The sequence below is a fragment of the Armigeres subalbatus genome, chromosome 3, assembly GCF_024139115.2.
Source record: "Armigeres subalbatus isolate Guangzhou_Male chromosome 3, GZ_Asu_2, whole genome shotgun sequence".
Classification (NCBI taxonomy): Eukaryota; Metazoa; Arthropoda; class Insecta; order Diptera; family Culicidae; genus Armigeres; species Armigeres subalbatus.
In genome coordinates this window covers 39,998,609-40,020,555 of record NC_085141.1, presented here as the reverse complement: position 1 = coordinate 40,020,555, position 21,947 = coordinate 39,998,609, and the positions used below count along the sequence as shown (strand labels likewise).

The window sequence follows — 21,947 nt, the reverse complement described above, 5'->3', positions numbered from 1 at the left end:
AAATACTAGTCAGAATAAGGAATTCTCCGAAATGAGGAATTCAAAATTTATTTGGGAAACGTTCAAACCGGATAACTGTTAAAAAAAACTTAATATCATCGGAACTGTACTCCATTAAGCTTAAACCCGGAATCGACTGGCAGATGGATTTTCAGTTCAACATCTCAAAAAGACGAATTTTTTTCAAAGATCTTTGAAAGTGCTGAACTTTAAAGATCCACCACTAATTATGAATAGCTTGCCATTTTCAAAATTAATTAATTAAATTCAATAATCGATCAGTACTTACATCAAATGGACTTTTCTTTCCATTGCCAACCCATCTTTACCCACCTTCCCTATGCAATTGTTGATAAAACATCCTCCACCCCACCCGCCCTCATGTAAACATAAACATAAAAGCTCCACGCGACAGCAGCACGCCCGAAAAAAGTATTCTCTTTCTCACTCCTGCCATCAAACTCTCAACGACCTCCCAGCACGCTAGAGGGGTCAGCCGAGCTAGTTTTCGAGTTTTCTGCATAAAGAGTGGTCGATGAAAAACGTCACCCAAGACAAATAGTGTAAATTAGTGCAAGTATTTGTTCCCGCGTCGTCCCCAGCAGGAAGCAGCACTAACCCCAACCAAAAGGGTGAGTAATGTCGGTGTTTTTCGGAACGTAGAATGTGATTCAGTGCTAGAAAACGGTGTTGAACAAGTGGCCTCCCGCAGAAGGCGTCATTTTCGGCTCGGAAGTTTGCTGCGGCTTGCTCGGCTTGGCAGCCGGGCTAGGAGTATTTTGGTCATTGACAATCGAGATGAGCTTTTGGCTTGAACGATAGACATGAGTGTAGAATTTTCTTGCGTTAAAAACATTGAACTTTTCGTTCGATTACCCCTATGACTAAAAGTGTTAGTATGTCACGTTTCACGGTGTGCCTATGATTGATTGATGTAAACGTTTTTAATTATGCGGCCTGCATTGCATGAGTGTTCATGTCTATCCATGTGGGTCATAGACCAGTGCATGATGACAGCGACAGGTTGACAGTTCACAGAGCTATTTCACCTGGACTTAAGGTTGGTATCGTGTTCAAAAGAAATTTCTTTTTCTATCTCAATCACATGTTAAATTCCGTTCACTGAATCGGAAAAGTAAAGAATCGAAACAAAATTCTTACGGTAGTATCCACATGAAAAGAACAAAACACAAAATTGGCATTTGTAAGGTTCCCACGCAAAGTAATGGGAGCTGTCACTTTACTTTCGGAAAAATATTCTGCTCGATTATTCCGTAAGTAAAGGTGACAATTTGCTCCATGCAGATGAGTTGTCAAAATTCCTCTTGGTAATATTGAACAAAATTCCGTAACCTCTCTACTTTTTAAGTCGATACTGGCCTTTAGTCTTTGGCGAAGCTTCCGATAAAATTGTTTGGTCATTTTATTCGCATGTATAGATGGCCTTTGCGATTGATTTCATGCTGAATAAGGTAACCAACTTGATTTGGACCCTCCTGGCGACATTTGTCTGATTTCTGAACTAAAAACAATGCCGCTGCTAATTTCCCCATTGGATTCAGGAAATTAACATTGTTCAGCATCTATTTCATTGGTTTCCCGTGCGAAAAAGCGATATTTAGATGAAATTTCGAGGAAATTAATTTGTTCAAGAAGGCGAGCGTTACAATGCGTTACGCTTAAAAGTATACATCGCTGAAAATCCCAGAACGTACACAATAAGTTTTTGCCGAAATTGTGAATTTAAAACGCAGGAATCTTCTCATTGATGCATGCCAATCGAAAGATTAGATTTGGCTTCGACTCAATTGACCGGGGTAATTAAAAATTCGACTTTGAAGAGACTAAATTGGGGGTGTCCAAAATGTGTACATTTGGGGGTCCAAAATATGTTGCACTGTCCAAAATGAAGAATATTTTCATTTAAAAAAATGGCAAATTTCACTGATTTATCAATTACTGAAGCTCATTTAGAATTTCTATTTCATAAATAAGACTTTCATCTTTGAAATGGTGTCATTTCCGTCCATATCGAACTTGTATTTTAATAGATATAAGGATATATTGGGATGCACTTCCTCTAGGGGCCCAAAATAGGACAATTACCCTATGCAAAGAATATCACTGAAATACTTGGATCACAGCAATTTTATACTAAGAATATGAATTTTAATTTTTCCTTCATCGATTTTTCTTCTAACGCCTTGTAAACAAGCTCTGTGAACTGTTAAAATAAGTGAGGTTTAGTTAGAGTTTGCATTGGTCTATTGGCAGTCTAATGTTGCACGAAGAAGAAGGAAAGAAAAGATGATATTCGAAAAAATTGCACGAGGAACCATACGAAAACAGTTTTGAAACTCTTTCAAAATTTTAGAAGCAATTTAATTAAAAACGATTAGCAGTACGGGGTCGGAAATTTCTTATATTGTATACCCGAATAAAAAGTACAATAAAAAAACAATAAATTTTGTTGTTACAATACGAAAGAATACATTACAATGACAATAAAAAGCAATGTGATTTTTACAATACAAATACAATACATTTTATTGTGAAGCACCATAAATTTTATTGTTATTGGGACTTTCACAATAGAAAAGTAGGGTTGTTAGTTACCGTAACAGTAAGAAAATCCATTTTATCTCATACATTCTGGAACGTAAAACAATAATTTCTATTGTTTTTGTATTGTCATAGTTTTCTGATCTTAACAATACAATTTATTGTTGACCAATTGTTTTTCCAAATGGAAGGGCTCATTGTACATAAATTCATTACAAAGTTAGACCGTTTTCGCTGGTCGCGGTTAATCCCAAATTTTGACAGTAGAATTGACCAATCCAATTGATCTGCTATCAAAATTTGGAATAGCCCGTCGACTAGTGATAACAGCATAATAAAATCATTTGTCAATCGATTAGATTAAATCAAAACTACAAAATTAATGATTGCTAATTCATTTTATTTATTATTATTTATCCAAATTCATTAAGGCTTCAAGCCAGATGGAATAAATACCAATATAAATCTAGGGGAAATGACGGCTTTGGCAGGTTTTGTTCTATTATTGTCAGGGGGGTTTTTGTTGACCAAATTTCATGAAATTTAGCCATATTATTCTTTGATATGCAAAGTTATAGAAACCCCTCCCCCCCCCCTGAGAATAATAGAACAAAACCAGCCAAAGCCGTAATTTCCCCTATATTGTCCAAAATAAATCAAGATTGCAGCAAGTCTTCCAGCAGCAGTGTCGCATCTTCGAATTGGAAGGGAGCGGCTGCGTATCCAACCTCTGCAACAGCAGCTAATTTGCATCTTCCGGATTTACTCCATCCTCAGTCCCATTTCGATCATACACTGTAGAGCCTTTTCCCGTCAAAGTACGTTTTCGGACATAGCGATAATATGTGTACCGTAACTCTGCAAGATAAAAATCAAAATTGGAAACGTGAGAACTTGAACAGAGCTGTCTGAGTAAGGATAGGTTTTCCTATTTAGACGGGGAAATGTTTAGGGCATTCGTTGTCCTTTCCCAAACCCAACATGAAGGTTCTGAACTTCTCCTCAACCGTCGCAATGGACGAGATCAACTGCGAACTATTGCAGGACAACATACATATTTGATAAAGTTTATCGAGCAAGCCCTCCTGTACCTTATTGTAATGGGAGTCAATAATGGTTTAAAAAAACCGATCGAGGGAGACTCGACTCGCTGCACAAACTTGACCATCTAAAGTGTTGTCTAATCGTCTTACCTATCTTCTGCAGTCCACTGGTTATTATATTCCATTTGTCAGTACTCAGCTTTAAGTAAATATTCTTGTTTGAACGTGTGATGGTTGAGCAGATTTTCCACCGACATACCCGCGCGCTTGGCATCCGTAATGTGACCGAATTCTGAAGAAGGGAAATTGCTTCAGATATGACAGAAATAGCTGAAAGAAAAAAATAGACTGTAAGTCGAGCTGTAAGTTAGTTGAACCGAGAGTTTAATGCTGTTAGCATCCAGTAGTAATACGCACCGTATTTCCTCCAAATCTACTATCTACGAATTCGTGAGTAGAGTACTTAATCCGTTGCATTTTCTTTTTAAATAATTGTTTTTTTTTTGCTCCTAACAAAAACACGTTCCGCATTCTGCAAAAAAGTGACAGTGTTACCAGTTTGAATTTCGCATTTTCTTTGAATCTAATGTAACAACAAAAATTATTGTAAAGCTATGGCATGAACAATAAACTCTCTCGAAGAAATACATTTTATTGTAAATTTGTTGTAAATACAATATATTGGATTATCAACATGAGAAGTCATACAATAGAATCACAATATTTTTTATTGTCTGCTATAAATTGTATTGTACTTGTACAGTTTACACAATTTAAGTTAAGGTTTATTTTTTTTCGGGAATACATTCACAATTTTCAAATTTCTGCTGAGATTTTGTTTTGATTCATTTGTAGGATTTTCATAGGATGGATTTCCCGCATAAACATTTACCGTTCTTCATACAGTTACAAACATAACATGGACATAGTTGATATCGTTACCCATTAACATTAAATTCTTCGAACAATACATATCTATAGTAAAACAATTACCTCAACCTTAATCAATGAGGTTTACACTGAGGAAAATGGACGTATGATTTTCAATCAAACGCCTTATGAAAATTTGCCACAAGGAATCGGTATGAATTTCAATATGTTGCCTTATGAATGATGATTTTCATTTAAAAAAAAAGCAAAGTTCCGCAGACTGGGTTAGAACCATGGACGCCGGGGTCGGGAGGCCAGTATGTAGGCCACACGCCCATCGACGCTTGAATACTCGGGAAGGTAACTGCGTATAAAAAGCACTGTTGGTGGAATAATCAGTCGAAGATTCATAAGGCGCCAGTTATGAATTTCGATAGTCCAGTTCGCTGAGTGTACGGTCTACGAACCATAATCAATATAATACTGATAAAATATTTCCTCCAAAAATGTATGAAGAAAATCGTTTTTTCTTACGGTTAACATTCTTAACAACCCGTTGCTCATACAGTCCGGTCTACGAAAACCGTAGCCACTGTGGTCAAAACGTTATCAGACTACAGTACGATTATGGTCCTGTACCATTATCATTAAGGTTCAACGTGGAACGTAAACCGTTCTTATAATGGTTCGGCTATCGTTTGGATTTATGCTGGTTGACAGTCGAATTAATGAGAGAAACCTTGATAGTCCGGCCATACATTTGTCGGATCAGCGGGGGTATACTGTATTATAACACTATCATTCAAAACAATAAATTTGCTTTAGATTAACCATAATATATATATAACCATAATAGTATATTAACCACATAATTTCGATTTAAAAATTTATTCAGTGATATTGCACTTTATACATGGTATAATAAATTTCCGACCCCGCACTGCTAACCGTTTTTAATTAAATTGCTTCTACAATTTTTAAAAAGAGTTTCAATATTTTCTTCGTATGGTTCCCCGTGCAATTTTTTTCGAATGTCATCTTTATGCTTCTTCTTCTTCATGCAACGCATGATATGCATATTTACAAAAACATGGATTTTTGCCATAAAGTATGTGTCGATTTTCTATCAGAGTTTCCAACATTGCTGAACCGAGAAAAATGAGGTTCAAGTTTTCTATGACTAGGGTAAAACGACCTATTATGGAGGGGTTAAGCACCGTGTCGGAATAAAATGGATTTCGAAAATTCTTTACCTTTATTTCTTTTTTTCTTTTTTTACCTTTTATTCTTTTTCCACATTGCAGTAGTCGAATAGGTTGCTCGTTAATAATAGATTCGTAAATATTACGTCAATTGTGCTAAACTTATGTTGTTTTGTTTTTTCACAATAAAAACAAACTACCGCAATAATAGGACGCAGTTGCCTATCGTTGCGACATTTTTCCAAGGTCTGTCCTATTGTTGCGGTATTGCATGCAATTCTTATGGAAATCGATACCACAATAATAGGACCTTAGCACTACCGCAATAATAGGCTCAAAGGATTCAATTTTTAATGAAAAATGTTGATTTTTCATAATTTTAAACGGAATTTTGTCAAACAAAAGCTGTTCTTGTCGTTAATTCGATGAGTTTTAGCATATCCACAATTGTTTTTAATGCTATTATATTCAGAATGGACTAATTTAACACTACCGCAACATTAGGACATACCACAACGATAGGACGTTTTACCCTAATTTAATTAATTGATTGAAGTAGAAACTCATTTCATTGCTAAAATATGTCAACTCTATACACACCAAATTTTTAGCAATTTGATTTGCTGGATTACTATCAACAATTAAACGTTTTGCTGAAATACAGCTTTTCAATTCGACATTTTTACTGAAAACCAGCTAACAAAAAGGTTTTGACTGATAGTCAGCATATCGAGCGACGTTTTACTGAAAATCAGCAAACGATTCCATAAAATGCTGGAATCCAGTAAAATTCAATTGCTGGACGTATATCAGCAGTTTGTGTTTTACTGAAAGCCCAACCTGTCAACCAAATGTCAAAACTTAACACATCTTACGTTGCGTTTTCATTATAGACACTATAGATTCCATAGACGAGCTGAGGCGAAGGCGAGTGTAGCCAAACGAACTGTCAGTTAGTGTAGCCAAACGAGCATGACGTCACAATTGCAATCCAAGCAACGGAGCGTATGACGTCATATTCGCGTGGTACACTGTGAAAAAAACGGAAAAACACACTAAATCGAAATGACTCAACCGTGCCTCCGGTCGTCTATGGAACCTATAGTGTCTATAGTTTTCATCCGTAGACAGCCATTTTTCATCTAAGTGAAACAAGTAGAAATGAAAGAATGTATTCTTGCTGTTTCGGCCAAATCTCTGTAAGTACATAATTTCTATTTAATTCCAAGTTTTCAAAATTTTGCTGGTTTTCAGCGATGAAAAATTAGTGTGTACGTAAATGGTTATATTCTGAAGCTATCAGTACACTGTTTGTCATAATGACAAATATTTGTCAAGTCAGCCTTATATCCATGTCGATTTCTAATCGGTTTGATAGATGTCCGGATCAACTTGACAAATATTTGACATTATAACAAACAGTGGACTGCGGGCTTGAGACGAGACTTGCAAAGACGGCTTCTTTTTCCTTGTTTTGACACTTGTCCTCCTTTTCATCACAGTTGATCATCGATTCTCAACTGTTCCCTTAAGTGTTTCACCTAAATCCCGGGTAGAATCTTCTGAGCACAATAGAGATGAGTGACGTTTAGCGCTCGCACACTGATGTGCAATTCGGCATGTGTAAATACATGTTTGTTTTCCTTCTGCTCATAACCTCAAAATTGATCGGGTCATCACAATGATTGCAAAGGAGTCAAAAAATATATGGAAATATACTCATTTTAACCCAAGCTTTGCTGAGTAGCACCATCTAGGAGTGTTTGTTTTCCTTTTATCGCCACTCACACATGCGGACGTGAGAATCTCAATAAAAGTGTTTGCGATACGGATTTGTAAACTTATTTTTATAAAGATTTTCATATCGGGAATAAAACAGGTATTCATAACTGTTCGATATTAAGCTGTCCGGCTATTCTATAATACTTTTCAAAGCGAAAAAGTACTCGTAAAACAAAATCATTCGGAATACTTTTTGGGGGAAACCAACACACTTAAAATAAATCGCCGAATTCGGTAAAATTTTACCGAAATCTCAACAGCAGATCTGTTCGGTAAATAATTAAACTGATTTTCGGTGATTTTGACAGTAGAGCAATGAAAAAAAATTACAAAAAATCTGTAAAATAAATTACCGAACAGTTCTGCTGTTGAGATTTCGGTAAAATTTACCGAATACGGTGAAATGAGTTAAGTGTGAATACTTTCACACAAAAAGGTGCTGGTTGCATCTGACAATTTGTGACAGCGCTTGCTGGTTGCAGATGAAGTTACATTCTTTTCTCTTTGCAAGTCCCTTCCCAGGTTATGTTATAACAGCAAATATAGAATAAAAACCATTCGAAATCCACAAAATTTCGGTTAAAACAAAAATCGCGCCGTTTACTCGCATTACTAGTAACACGTCTGATTTTTAAGCCGTTTGCTCAACGCTAGTAATATCATCGGATTTGTTTAGATATGTTAGTCAGAGCAGTTCTGCTATGCTGTATATTGAAAACCTAGTAAGAATATAATTTTGAAATAACTTGAAGCTAAATTTTCTAAGTAAGCAATATAAAGTACACGGCTTAAAACCCAAAACAATACTCCGTATTACTATGTCTGAAACTTGATTAGGCATATGTACAACATGTGATAGATTTAGTTCGGAAAAGGTATTGGACGGTAACCGCCCCTTCGGTGGGGTTTGATCCCACGACCCCAGTTCGCATGACAGGTGCTTTTCCCTACTAGGCTACGAAGGACCTCCGTCGTCCACCGCAGCTTAGCGGGTACTGATGAAACCAAATGGCTTAATACCCGGCATATAGGCAATTAACTTTGAATGTGCTGAATACTCCGTATGTTAGTTAAAGGCGCCAAACAAACGACTTAAAAACCACTTTGGTGCAAATGGTTCATGGGACGTTTACTCAAAATAGCAATAAATGTTTTTCTTAAGAGATATCAAAAACGGAGTTTTACCTAGCATGAAGAATCATTTACAAAGCAATCGTTTATGCTAGAAAATCAAAAATCATGGTTTTGGTAAGCCGTGATCATATGTTACGTAAGATTTAATGAATTGACCTTTCCCGTCAATTTTTTTATTCGCTCAAACGATTTTTTGGCTTATTTAAGGTCAACTTTCCCAAAGAAACCATATTTTTTAAAGCCTTCAACTATTTTTAAAATCGAAAATAAAAACCGAAAAAGTGCCGCACGTGTAAAGACACTATATACAAAGACGGGAAGTCTGATCCCTGAACAAATAAATCACCAGGCAACTCTGCGTGCGCAACACTGCTGATGCTGGATATACTTTCCACAATGGTCTATACAAATTTCATAATTCCAAAATATTTGATTTGTATCGCGTTCAACCACCCAATAAAAAGCCACAATTCACTATAAACATGTTCAATTGATTTTCAACCACATACGAACACTTTTCTACCTAAATATATGAAAAAATATTCAAATATTAATACTCGCTTAACTTTTCAAAAGGTCCTAAGTAACATTTTTTTCATGAATTAATTTGAGTACTGGAATCAAAAGCTTTCATGTTGTTCTGTTGATTGCGCTATTCAAATTAAATCATGAAAAAAATGTTACTTAGGACCTTTTGAAAAGTTAAGCGAGAATACAAACATATTCGCTGGCCAAATGTTGCGCGCGATATTTTGGAATGACAGGTCTCTTGCTCGATTGGAATGACACTGACAGTAAATTTGGAATTCCAATTGGAACATTTCCCGTCTTTGTTTATAGTGTCATTACGCACGTGTGAATCAGCCTGAAAAATTCACCCGATGTTCATTCAAAATCGGGCAATCTTGAAAAAACAACATTTTCTATTTTTGTTTTCGATTTTAAAAATAGTTAGATCCTTAAAAAATATGGATTCTTTGGGAACGTAGCCTTAAATAAGCCAAAAAATCGACTGAGGCAATAAAACGAGATACATAGAAAATAGTTATTATTAATCTAATTTAAATAATAATGGCAAATTTAATGGCAGATCTCATCCTCGTGCTCAAACTTGTTTGTTGAGCTTGAGCTTGAGCTTGATTGACTGCTCGTAGTTGCTACTCCATTATGACCAGATCAGCTGTTCTTGCACAGGGAACCAACAGATGTTTGCTTGGGACTAGCACACATCTTCAATGTACAAGTACTGGTGATCTCATTTGTTAGGTCATACTAGCGCCTGCCACGTCAGAATGCAAGTCAATGTAGGGAAGGGGAGGAAATGATGATGCAATCACTCGCCCACTGCAAGACGAATATATCTCTGCACTTGCCACGAGTTCATGCGGAATTTGTTGGAATTTCTGGGTTAGGTTGGAGAGGCAGAGGTCCGTCTTGGTTAACGAGCTGCCAATATGATAGATAGGAGAAGGTAACTGATGGAATTTCTAATTGGATGTAGGAAACGAGCTCTATAAGTTCATTTCCAATTCTATCAGATTACTGATAGAATACTCAAGTTGAAGGTATAGGAATAATAATGGAAACGGTATGGAAGTCCATTTCCAGTTCTAGCGATTGCTAGAACATGAGAAATAAAGAGAAAGATACAAAGTAGGAGAATGGAACGGACCTGGGATTGAACCCACGACCTCCTGCGTATGAGGCAGAAGCAGTAGCCATATGACTACCAAGCCCGCTCCTCGTGCTCAAACTTGTTTGTTGATGAAAAAGTAATTCGATTGATGTCATTGGTAACATATAAAATCCACGTTTGTCTGGATAAAAATCTCGTAAAAATTTCAATTCAGTGTCGCAGACGGTGTGTTGCAAATTTGATTTAATAGTAGTGGAAGGGAAGGAAAGGACCCTCCTTAGCCTTGCGGTAAAACGCGCGGCTACAAAGCCAGACCATGCTGAGGGTAGCTGGGTTCGATTCCCGGTGCCGGTCTAGGCAATTTTCGGAAATTGTCTCGACTTTCCTGGGCATAAACGTATCATCATGTTAGCCTCATGATATACTAATGCAAAAATGGTAACTTGGCGTTAGAGTCGTGCCAGCGTGGGGTCAGCATTTGCATGAGATTTTTTGTTTCGGCTCGTGCGCAGCGCAAACAGCATAGAATTGAGTTTAATTACATGTGGCGCCAGGCCTAGAAGGTGTGCTATTCGTAGGTACTTATTTATTCGTTCTTACCTCTAAAATGAGCAAGTAGTAAGGAAATGAATATTTCCCACCAAAAACGGTCATATGTTGAGAAATTATTGTACGAAAACATTAACTGACTGTCGTTTGGTTGGCGCGGCTGCCGTGGTTTTGTTTTTCGGTTATTGCTTGGAATAAGAAATGCCAACCATTCCCGTCCCTGGTGCCGGCTCCCATTGGTATGCAAATATCACCACATTGTGCAATTGGACGAAAGTTATGGACCAAAAACAAAAGGGTGCCGACATCCGGGCACCTTCACCTACATTTTTATAAAAATCAATACAAATCGACTTTATTTCGATTGAAATTCGCTGCCATCGATGGCTGTGAAACCACCGACAAACCGACGTGCCTTCCCATGTACAGTTCTTCAAATTTCTTGGCAATTACTCTCCTTTCATTACCTAGCTCCATCTGTGCGATGGTTTACACAACAGCTCTCACAAATGTGCGGGCAAATTTGGTCATGCACTCTTTAATCTATTTCATCAGCTTCCACATAATAATCAATATTCGATATTATAAATATCAAGAGTTTTATGAAAGGATTCGTTAGCCAAATGAAAAACATTCGGTTTTCAAAAATGTGTGTAATGATCGAAAAGACATAAATGTCAATTTAAGCATCGAAACATATTTTCTATTACTTGGTTATTTTTATCTTCATCGCTGTGTAGATTGTTTGAAACGTGCATATAATGTTTACGTCGACCAGCTGGTGGATTGCGCTCATTTTGCTTTTACTTTTTCTTGACTTTTTCTATCAAAAGAACGTTAATGTCAGTAATGACAGAACGAGTTACTACACTCGGAGTAAAACTATTGTAATTTTTATTGCCAAACTTAGAATCAGGGAGGCCCGTCGATTTGTCGGTGGTGAAACACCCCTTGTTAAATCTTCTGTTCTTAAATGAATTAAACGCAATCAAAAGTATAGTCACAATCAGGTATGGAAAAAAAATTGGTTCATTTAGCGATTTTCTTTCATTCACCTCTACACACAATCACAAATTAGGCAATTGTTTCCTGTGGGGAGCGCCGCGTGTACTTTTGGGCAAATGCGTTAATATACTTCGTTGAATTTCGCACCTTCATTTTTTCAAAGTTTATTATAGCTTTCGTAAAGTTAACGTCATCTTTGGTCAAACCAGAGGCCATCTCAAGGTCACAATGTTCTTCGAAACAAACAAGATCAGTAAGATAATTGATATCAGCAATCGGAGTAGTTAAACCGTTTCCTTCAACGGGTTGTATACTCGAATAAAAAATATTATAGAAAAACAATATATTGTATTGTAACACTACCATTCAAAACAATAAATTTGCTATAGAATATATTGTAGATGCAACAATAGAAATACATTAGAATGTTTTGTTATAAACTATTCACTGAATTGTAAATGAAGTTTTTGGAATAGAATATACGGGTTGTTAAGTATCGGAACTATATGAAATTTGAGATTTTTCGTCAAACAATACATTGTATGGTAAACATACCAGTAGACTTAACCGTGCTCAATGCTCAAAATACAATAGATTGAGTTGTTTTTTTATTATAAAACAGTACAATATTTAATTTTTAAATTAGGCCAGTTTTAACGTTCAACAACAAAATTTAGGGAAAAATAATGCATATTGCAGAAACTGGCGCTAGTACAAGTAAAAAATGTAATGCTATTTATGATTGAGATTTCTAATACTTTTTTGCCAAAGCAGGCGCTTTTAGTGGACAGACAAACATATTTCAAATTGTTATCGAATGCAAAGTCATATACCGTGGACCCCCGATAATTTGAACGGTACCTCATTCACATCAACGGGGTTCATTTTTAATTCTAACTTCTGGTTACTCTATGAGCACCAGAAAAACTGGTTTCTGGGTGTTCTCTTTACTGGTTTGTTTTGATTCTGCGTTCTGTTTTCACGATGTTCCGTTTCGCTGCTCTCGATCCCACGTGCTAAATGACGTTTGAACCATTTTAATTTGAGCGATGTTCAAACGAACGGGGTTCAAATTTAAAAGTGTTCAGATTAAAAACGGTCATATTACCGGGGGTCCACGGTACGAGCTTCAACATTTTGCGCTGCGGCAAGTGCTGGAAGCGTTTGCTAACAAAAGTAACAGCGTTGCTAAATCGTCTGGAAAAGTATTTGCGTATCTCTCATTATACGATCCCTAGTACACAGAAAAATCCGTTCTAAAAACTACTGTTTTGTAGACTACGCTCTGTTTTTAGAACTACCATGAAATTTCAGTAAATTTTACCATGGTTTCAGAGAAATTCACCACCGTTTCAGTTCATGTGACAACATTCCGCATGAGCCACAGTTGATTTTTACTGCGCGCATGGTAAAATCAAACGAGAACGGTTGTCGCTGCGGTTCCCTTTGTTCTCGTTCCCAAACATGTTGGGTACCAGGGAATCATTTTTTTTTCAAATGCGCTTGCGAAACAAGCGACAAAAAAAAAACTAACGACAAAGCTTTGTTTTTGTCGGAGATAATAATGACAAAGATCCGAAAAATTTTGTCAGCAACAAAAAACTAACTTTTCATCCCGTTATTTTGCATTATTTCTAGAGCAAATTTCGGTTTTTTGCTATCATAGTTTCTGCTTTTATGGAAATATTCAAGAATCAAACAATGATTACAAAATTAGCATCGTATTCTCGGAAATATCAGAGCATGCAAGGCAAATGATTCTTTTATATTGTGTTCGGGTGCTGATATAGGTTTGTCGCTACACTACTAAAAATCCACACATATTTATTGGCAAAACTCCATAGATTTAACTTATGATGTATATCAGCGCACACATAACCATTCTCCACGCGAACTGCTAATAAAATAAATATATCCAAATAAACTTTATGTGTGGTCTTGAATTAGCAATGATTTATTTTATGTGTGGTTCTATATCGATTATATTAGGGTGGAGCTATTGCAAAAATTTATAACGGCGACACATATATCTTTATATAGATATTTTTGGCAGTGTAGGTGCGTTTGTCAGTAACAAACTGTTGACGACAAAGGGTATATTGTTAGGCGTTGCTCGAATATTGATTCCCTGTTGGGTACACATCTGTCAAAACCAGGGGACTGATGAGAAGGCTAATACGCCTACCCACCATTCATTCAATATGGCGTACAATGTTTTTGTTTTAATTTCGTTTGATTCATGACAACAAAACTTCGGAAGTATCGACGAACTATTTTTCGAAATAAAGAGCCATACAAACACAAACGGCTCAATGTACCTCAACCAATTGCAAGTTTTCGTCAAGAGAAGTTGAGTGCCGATAATAAGCACTAACTGCGTACGAACCAATCACCCAAAATGAGCGCTGAATTCGGGTATACTACCCAGAAACTGGGTACCAAAAACGATGTTGGGTAGAGTGCCATTGTACCGCGGATTACAGGCTTTTCACCCTCCTGGTCAAAACTTACTGATTTTTCAAAAGATATTTTAGTTACTAGATAAAGATTGTCGCTTCTGTTCCCTTTGTTCTGCTGTCCGTGGTCCGTGGTACATACCTGTCAAATCGTATGGATTTTCCTTCTTTGACATTTAGCTCCCCTATCCTCGCCAGCAAAAGATGTTCCGGACAGCGACAATCTTTATCTAGTAACTAAAATATCTTTTGATTTTTCCTTCGTTGACATTAGAGTCCTATCCTCGCCAGCAAAATATGTTTCGCCAGTGACCAGCGATAGCCTTCCTATATACACGTAAAGAAAAAACCCTATAAGTTATGGCAAAAACCTATTCGAAAATACTAATCCATTTCATTATGTCATCTTATAAATGATCCCATACCAAACAGCTAATAATATTCATAAGTTAACGAAAAGTATAAGTTTTGGCATGTATGTGGCGAATGCAATGTACTTTTTTTTACATAATATCTTTAAGCGTCTGCGTTGGCAAAAAAGTATTAGAAATCTCAATAATAAATAACGTTACATTTTTTTACGTGTAGGTAGGTTCCCGCATAAAAAATATCATTAAAATATCATAAATTTTATTGTCACAACACCATTTGAAACATAATTTTTACCATTGAGTATAATGGAATTTTGACAATAAAATCACATGAGAAATAATGGTTTTCCACGATAAAATGAATGGTAAATGAGACTTTTACAATTAAGAAGGGGGTTGTTATGTATCTTTATAATAAAAAAATCGAAAATTTTCCATACAAAATTCGGAGCAAAACAATTGATTTAACGGTTCTTCAATGGGATAAATCAATAGCGACAAAACAATAGAAAACATTGTGTTTTAAATGTTTTCAATTACTGTTTCTATTGTTTTACAATAGAAACACAACAGGATTTAGAATACATTATACTCCAATAATACAATAAAAATACAATACAATCAATTGTTTTACAAATTATTTTATTTTCCTCCGGTTGTTTAGCATATCTTTAGACGAATCCAGCGCAATACTTCCAAAGTTAAGTGGGTTGTCTGTATCTGGAGAAAATCCAACATCGGTTTAAAAAGCGTACCAACTTTATTCCGAATAGACAATACATATAGATATAAACCTGTGAAAAATGTAAATTATAAAAAAAATGTCAGTTTTATTAGAAAAAATACGTCGCGAAGAAAAGAAAAAAATACCTGCATCAGTTCTTATTATATCCCGTTGGTGAGATTGGCCAATGGTAGCCACTGAACGATCTTGAATCAGTGACCAGCAGGCAGCAGTATTTTATTTATCATTAGCTTCATTTCTGTAAAGGAACAAGGATACATGTTGCCAGGCATGTCATCAGGTATTATGATGAAATAATAATTTTCATTTATTTTTTGTTCGGGATGAACCACTGCGTTCATTATGTACATTGAACTTTGTTATTACGATTACCGATGGTGAGTATAAACCGTTTGTCAGCGCAGTATCATTACTTGACACTTTACCGGTCGCTACTAAACGCGCTGCTAAAACAGTAGCGCAGCTGACAGGTGACCAAATTTGACAGCGCGATAACAGCGCTACTATTTGATGAACTATCAAACGTCGAACGTCACCGATACGGAATGCAGCCACCAAAATGATAACCGAAAATACCGAAAATAGTGACCGATGCGAAAAAGAGTGACTAATCTAAAATGACAGTACAGTGAGGGTGATCAAAATACTCGCGCCCAGTAATGATGCTCTAACGCGCTCTAACACTTTAGATACTTACCACGGTACAGAAGCCATAGTGATCTACCGCTTGCCCAGCACCAGAAACTGTAATGAAAAAGACACTTTCTGCACCATACAGTTTCATTATTATAAATTCAGTAGAAAATCGAATTATAGCCGCTATTGAAATTGGATTTTTCTCACAATCCATACGTTAAACCTAATTTCGGAAGTAGTGCGCTGTATAGCGCATCACCAAATGAAAACAGCGCACCACTTCCGAAGTTAGGTTTAACGTACGAATTGTGAGAAAAATCCAAGTTTGTTAGCGGCTATAATTCGGATTTGCACTGAATTGATAATATTTTCATCTCTTCACTAATTACAAACAAAACAGTACACGCTCAAATGAATCCAGCCATTCTCCGAGTAAAATGATAAGCAAAATTTTTGTTCTCTTTAATTTTTTTTAAATCAAATTTTTATTGCATAACATTTCTGGACCTGCAATATGAAAATATATACATGAGAATCGGTATAACATTTTTATTTATTTAACAAACGAAGCTATTGTAATTTTATTGTTTTTAATTGTTATTTCATCAATATAATAAATCCATGAAATATTCCAAAATCATATTAATTCAATAACATTAGACGGATTTCCAGATCATCCAAACCGAATACTTTTAAAATTTGTTTAGTTTTTGGATGAGCAATACTAAACATAAGCGAACAATAAAAATATAATAGAATATATCGGAAACATTTATATATATTGTTATTTTAATGTACGTACAATAAAGATCTTTCACAACCGTGAACATTTTACAATAAGCATACAATAGTTTGTAATGTTTGCCACACAATCTATTGTAATTCAATGGGTTATGTCATACAAGTTACTGTAAATTTTTATCCGGGTTATTAACTCTATTGTCTGCACAAATCGAGTATCGGACCAAAGCCAAAAAAAATGAATATTTTTAATCTATCAGCCACGCCGTGATTTCTGATGACAGTATGTTGCACTTTGAGTCACAGGGTCGCGTCGCATTTTTTTTTCGAGTTTTTGTTGCCCTCTTCTTGCGCTCTCGCTTTTGATCTGTCAGTCATCGACGTCTATCGTGTGAAACGGGAGTGCGGGGCGAGGAAAAACAAAATGGTGTGCGCTTGTTTTTGACACAATGTTGCGCTAAAGGCTTCGCGGTACGTGAAAAAGAAAAATATTGCGGAAAAATCAATTTCCGCCCGTGCGAAAGTATTTCCGATCGCAAGTGCAATTTGGGCCGCGCCGCCGGGATGTGAATTTCAGAGCGTAATCGTGAAAATAACTGCGAAAAATCGGAAGGTAATTAAACCGATCCAGAACGGGGCTTTTGGGAAAATCGCAGACAAAAATGAAATTTCATTGCGAAATATTGGATTTGCTCCTGTTAAACTATTGGAAAAGCGAAGCTAGTGCATTGTTGGATTGAATTCAATAGTTTCCGGTGAAATTTGTGCTGGCTTTGGGGCCAAAAATTCCGAGTGAAAAATTGCAGTTCGGTGGAAAATGTTGGAGCTTTGAGTAACGCATAATTTTTTCCTCTTTTTCTTCGACGTCGTCGCCGTCGCTGTTCGATCGTACCGCCGCACGGATAGAAGTGAAAACAACGTGAGGAAGAAGAGCCGCAACAGCGAAGTAAGCGCGGGATCTTTCGATGCTTCCGATGTGCGGGTAGCGGCGACTCGCGTGTTTTTATTTCGATTGCAGCACGACTCCAAGAGGGGTCCCTAAATGTAGCAAAAAAAATCCCCAAAAAAAGGTCTTGCCCCTATATGGACGACCATGAATCCATTCGATTCTGTTAGATGGTTTTCTTTGCACATTGGAAAATGAATGAATAAATTTTAAACTTTGATTTACAAATGATTACATATTATACATATTTGATAACTATTTTTTTGGGGGTCTCATTGTAGATATTTACTACCAAGTGATACAATAATTTTTAATTGGAATAGTATTTTAAGTGTGAAGTGATATTAATAAGAAATCGTTATTATTGTTCATGCAACTTAATACTATTCTGCTCATAAATTCATAACATTCGCATGTTTGCTTGATTTCTTATCTACATGGGACTGTAATGCATTCATAAGCTGTATTGCAAATCTGCAAACATTTTTCAAATTGATCGAAATGCTTTGTTTGTCCTTATTTATATTAAAAAGTTATAAAATGAGTTTCATTATACAGTGTCAACCCGATTTTGCCACCCCAATTTTTTTTTAAAAGGTTAGTCTTTCTTCACTTGTCATAAGACGAGTTTGTACAATCCCATTGAATTCCACCACTTAATTGTATATTGACAGATACGTATTTCGACCTCAACAGTAAGGCCGTTTTCAGTGTCTCGTACTTGACTCGACTTTTTCTTAGTCTTTCTTTTTATTTTCGTAAGTAGTACCGCAAACAACAATGATTTTCAGCCGAAAACTAAGGTTCGTTCCTACAAAGCAACACCATGCTAAAGGCGGCTAAGCTAAGGTCGAATCCCAGTCCTTTCAAGAGATGTTTTGGCTTGGATATTTTCAACTTTTGATGGACATAAAACATGCAAAACTGCAGATGTACAGATAGCTTGCAATTAATAAACGTGTACACACGCAAAAAAATGCAGAGATTAGCACAGCCGAGCGCTCGTTAATCGTCCCAGCAAAAAAATAAAAAAAGCCGAAAATCTCGGTAATCGCAAATTTTACTAATGTCAGTTATTGCCGAAAAAATCAACTTTTTGACTGACTACTCGGCATTTTTTCAATTATGATATTTGATAAGTTGGATGTTGCTGGACATCTCAGTAAGTTAGTTTACTAATTATCATCATATTTTCAACCGATATTCAGCAAATATTGCCAAGCAATCTAAAAATTTATATTTCCTTAAAAAAAATATTTGTTTCATTTTTGTTTGACGAAAATATAAAAATATGTAAGGTTCGGGGCAAGATGGTCACGGGGTAAGACGGGTAAGGGCCGTTTTTGTATATTGTGTATATTTCAATGTGGAGATTATGACCTTGTAGGAAGAATAATTTGGTTCTGCCAATTGATTTGATGATAAAACTTCATTTTGGTAGAGTATGGCAAGGTGAAATATTTTTCAACATTGTTTCTTATGCAATACACGCTTTCTATAAAACGTGTTATTCGTCGAGCAATCTAAAATTTAAACATTTTATTATTATAGTAAAATATCATAAGTAATGTAGGCGATGCTGTACTAACTAAGGGCCAATTTCTTCACCCCCGCTTAGTGCTTAAACCAAGTGTTAACTTGAGCACCACTTAGAGCACCTCCACGGGAGTCCTCATCGCTATTCTTATTATAGCGCTCCTTCCCGAGTGCTATTTTAGAATAGCGCCCCATCTTCCCACCGGTGGTTTCTGTTTTAGGTATAGCGACTTCGTAAACATATTGAGTTCTCACCGGGCGTTGCTAAAAGTAGTCATCTTTTTCTTCAATGGCTCTACATTCCAGCTGGAACTTGGCTAGCTGCTCAACTCAGTTTTCTATTAGCATTTCCTCAGTTATTAGTTGAAAGCTTTTCTGTGCTCACCATTGCATGAGTATGTATTTTATGTGACAACTACGCCCAAGGAGACCACTTGAAAACATCCTTGACCGAAACGAGAATAGAACTCGTCATCTTCCGGATTTCCTTCCTCCTGGAATTCATACTTGCAGTCGAAGAATTCCTCCTGAGATTCCCACCAGTTTTCCTACAGGAATCTCTTGACAAAACCCTGCAGGAATGCTACCACATTTTTTTTTCTCTGAAGGATGTCCCAAAGAAATTTTTTTATAACAACATCCGATAGAATCTGGAGAAGTCTCTTGGAAAAACTTGCTAAGTTTTTAGATGAAACCACAAAAGAAATTATAGGGTTATTCCAATAAAAAAAATCCCGAGAGATTCTGGAAGAAATCCTAAAACTATTCTGGGAGAGCTGCTAAAGATTCTTAAAAGAACTTAAAGATTGCTGGGGAACTTCCAGATAAATCTTCCAGGGATCCTAGATGAATTTCCAAAGCAAATCATGTTTAAATGAATGACAGAAAAAAGAAACTTGCGGAAGATTTTCTGGAAGAACTACTTGAAGAACATACTCAACAATTACTAAAGAAACTTTCTGAGGGATTCCTGGAAGACCTCCTCCTTGGAACAACTTGCAAAAGGAAAACAGTTGAATTTTCTTTCGCCGAACAATCCATTAATATTTCGGGTTCTAGCGGGCGCCGGTGCGCATTGCTCTTCATTATAGCTGATCCATAAAAATGAATATTTTCCTTGCTACCGCCATCGGGGGTGACAATGGGTCTGGGGGGTGAGAATGGGTCATCGCTCTCACCGCCACTCTGGAGGTCGTAGAGCAAAATCGTTCAAAAAGGTCTCTTATATTTTAGTCTTCTTGCCCTCAGATGCATTAAATATATTCTACAAGCATTCTAAGTAGTTGAAACAGTGAACCATTCTCATCCCCATTTGACCCATTGTCACCCCCGACGACGGTATTTAATTTATGCCGAAATTGTTCTTCAAAAGAAAAACAGATTTCCTGCAATTTTTTATCAACATCAAAGTGACGTTTCTCAAAATAGAAACCCTGTATTGAAATTTAGCAACCCAGTATGGGGCGCTAAATTTAGAAACTCACGGCTAATTTTGAGTTGCGTTCTTATTTTACATTCCTGTTTAGATACCTCCGGTGTAAAAGTGGGTCTCTATAAAGGGCCCGGAAATAGCGATAGGGACCCAGATGGGGACTCCCGTGGAGGTGCTCTTAAGAGTTAAGTGGAGGTGGAGAAAATGGCTCAACTGCGTTTGAATAAAAAGATTTGATAGAAAATTATACATTCTAACATGCAAATGGGACAAGATGGGTCAGCACATACTGAAGGGCGGGGGAAGCTCAGATGGCATAATGCCATTTGGCATAACGACTTAAATGTCTAAATGCCATTTGGCATAGAGACCATTTGGCATAATTTGCTGGGTACCTCGAGGCCATTTGACATCATGACCATTTGGCATAATCATTGAAAAAAAGTATCAAATACAATGGACTATTAGACATAATATATGATTTCCATTTTTAGAAGTATGTATTTACCTGGAAAAAGCCAAAATAGTATCCCTTCTTTAAAAGTACGCACTTGCCCGGAATAAGGCAAAATAGTAGATGACTCCTTCTTTAAAAGTATGCATTTTCCCGGAAAAAGGCAAAAGAGTAGATGACTCATTTTTCAAATGAACGCAAAAGTCGAAGCGTATATTATTTATTTTCTACGCATACGATCGGAATCGGACAAATGAGCTAATGATTCCTTCTTTTAAAGCACACGATTTCTCCTTATAACGAGAAAGCATCAGCATCCATGCATTTGGTTGGAAGAATTCTTATGAGTAGATCGTTCCTCCATTCAAAGTGCGCATTTGAAAAAAAAAACTTTAAAGAGTCGCATTTCCAGGAATAAGGCAAATTAGCGCATCATTTCTCGCGTAACATATGATTACGGCTTATAAACCAAAACCATGATTTTTGATTTTCTGGCATAAACGATTGCTTCGTAAATGATTCTTCATCCTAGGTAAAACTCCGTACTCGATATCTCTTAAGAAACACATTTATTGCTATTTTTAGTGAACGTCTCATGAACCATTTGCACCATAGTGGTTTTTAAGTCCTTTGTTGGCGCCCTTAACTACCATGCGGAATATTTGCTTTGGTTTTTAGGCCGTTCACTTTATATTGTTTATTTAGGAAAACTAGCTTCAAGTTATTTTAAAATGTATATTCTTACTAGGTTTTCGATATATCGCATAGCAGAACTGCTCTGGCTAACAAATCTAAACAAATCCGATTTTGTTATTAGCTTTGAGCAAACGACTTAAAAACCAGACGT

General features: G+C 36.4%; 1 protein-coding gene and 1 long non-coding RNA gene across 8 annotated transcripts in view; one reads left to right on the top strand and one right to left on the bottom strand.

The window, feature by feature from the left end:
* Window positions 1-478: 478 nt before the first annotated feature.
* The window catches only part of LOC134220280 (zinc finger MYM-type protein 4), a 44,974-nt gene continuing 23,505 nt past the window's right edge, over window positions 479-21,947 (top strand). For 5 of the 7 annotated variants that reach the window (XR_009981835.1, XR_009981834.1, XR_009981836.1 and 2 more), the window contains exon 1: window positions 17,110-17,345. The gene's annotated coding sequence lies outside the window, so the exon portion shown is untranslated. Of the gene's footprint in view, window positions 633-17,109; window positions 17,346-17,632; window positions 17,679-21,947 lie in introns of those variants that run through there. The other 2 variants (XM_062699291.1, XM_062699292.1) reach the window with 2 other exon arrangements.
* LOC134225081 (uncharacterized) lies at window positions 3,187-4,148 on the bottom strand. Its single transcript, XR_009983157.1, has 3 exons — window positions 4,023-4,148; window positions 3,756-3,935; window positions 3,187-3,420 (listed from the first exon to the last, which is right to left on the bottom strand). It is a non-coding gene; the product is annotated as an uncharacterized LOC134225081 (long non-coding RNA).